The sequence below is a fragment of the Geospiza fortis genome, unplaced genomic scaffold, assembly GCF_000277835.1.
Source record: "Geospiza fortis unplaced genomic scaffold, GeoFor_1.0 scaffold853, whole genome shotgun sequence".
NCBI classification, from domain to species: domain Eukaryota; kingdom Metazoa; phylum Chordata; class Aves; order Passeriformes; family Thraupidae; genus Geospiza; species Geospiza fortis.
In genome coordinates, this window is record NW_005054823.1 from 16,913 (window position 1) to 18,310 (window position 1,398).

Consider the following 1,398-nt stretch of genomic DNA (forward strand, 5'->3'; position numbering starts at 1 on the left):
CAGAGGAACAGCTGCCTCTTCCACTGGATCTTCAGAGGAAGACTACACCCTTCTACAGGATCACTGCTCCAACAGAACCACACCTGACACTCCAAGAGGACTGCAGCCACAATTCTGATTGAACTGCTACCAACACCCTGACCAACAGGGTGTCAGGTTGTATTCTGACTCTGTCAGTGTTGTTTTGGTCTACTGCATTGTTTATTTTATCTTTTTATTTTATTCCCTAATAAAGAACTGTTATTCCTGCTCCCATATTTTTGCCTGAGAGCCCCTTAATTTCAAATTTATAACAATTTGGAGGGAGGGGGTTTATATTTTTCCATTTCAGGGGAGGCTCCTGCCTTCTTTAGCAGACACCTGTCTTTCAAAACTAAGACATAAGTCCACATCTTTCTTGTGCTGAGGACACCAGAGCTGTACACGGTACTCCAGGTGGGGTCTCACAAGGGCAGAGTAGAGAGGAAGAATCACCTCCCTCGACCTGCTGGTCAGGCTTCTTTTGATGCAGCCCAAGATATGGTTGGCTTTCTGGGCTGCAAGCGCACACTGGTGGCTCATGTCCAGTTTTTCATCCACAAGAATCCCCAAGTCCTTCTCCACAGGGCTGCTCCAAAGGAGTTCATCTCCGTCTCTGCTAAAGTCTGTGATTGCCCCAACCCCAGTGCAGCACCTTGCCCTTAGACTTGTTGAACTTTGTGAGGTTCCCATGGGCCCAGTTCTCAAGTTTAACCAGGTGCCTCTGGTTGTCATCCCTTCCTTCTGTTGTGTCAGCTGCACCGCTCAGCTTTGTGTCATCTGCAAACTTGCTGAGGGTGCACTCAATTCCACTCTTTATGTCATTGATCGAGGTATTAAAGAGCACCAGTCCCGAGACAGCGCCCTGAGGGACATCATTTGTCACTGGCCTCCACCTGGACATAGAATTATTGACCACAAGTCTCTGGCTGTGGATGCCAATTCCTCATTGTGAGAGACTGGACGTTTATGGGTTAATGACTCAAAACATTCCTTAGTTGGTGAAGGAACCAGGGTGCTTTGTGGAGCTGTGTTTGGAGGTGCGGGAGCCAAGCTTTTGGGTGTGTAATGGCTAAACCTCCAAGACAGGCTATGAGTGAGATAAGAGAAGAACCTCTGGAGACAGGATGAAGCCTCTTGTCATGCTAAATTGCCCTCCCTTATATAAACCACTGGGTTATAAAATTCCCTTCCTCCCCCAGGAAGGTCTGATGGGGCATCCCTGGCTCAAATGCCTGACAGACAGCTATCATGTCTTAGAAAGGTGTCATAAACAACCAAAGACTTTCAAAGTGCCCTCAGAGTAATTTCTGAGGCCTTTCACCAGAGGACTTAAAGGTCCCCGCCTGATGGGAGGTACCTGTGTGTTCCCATCTCACC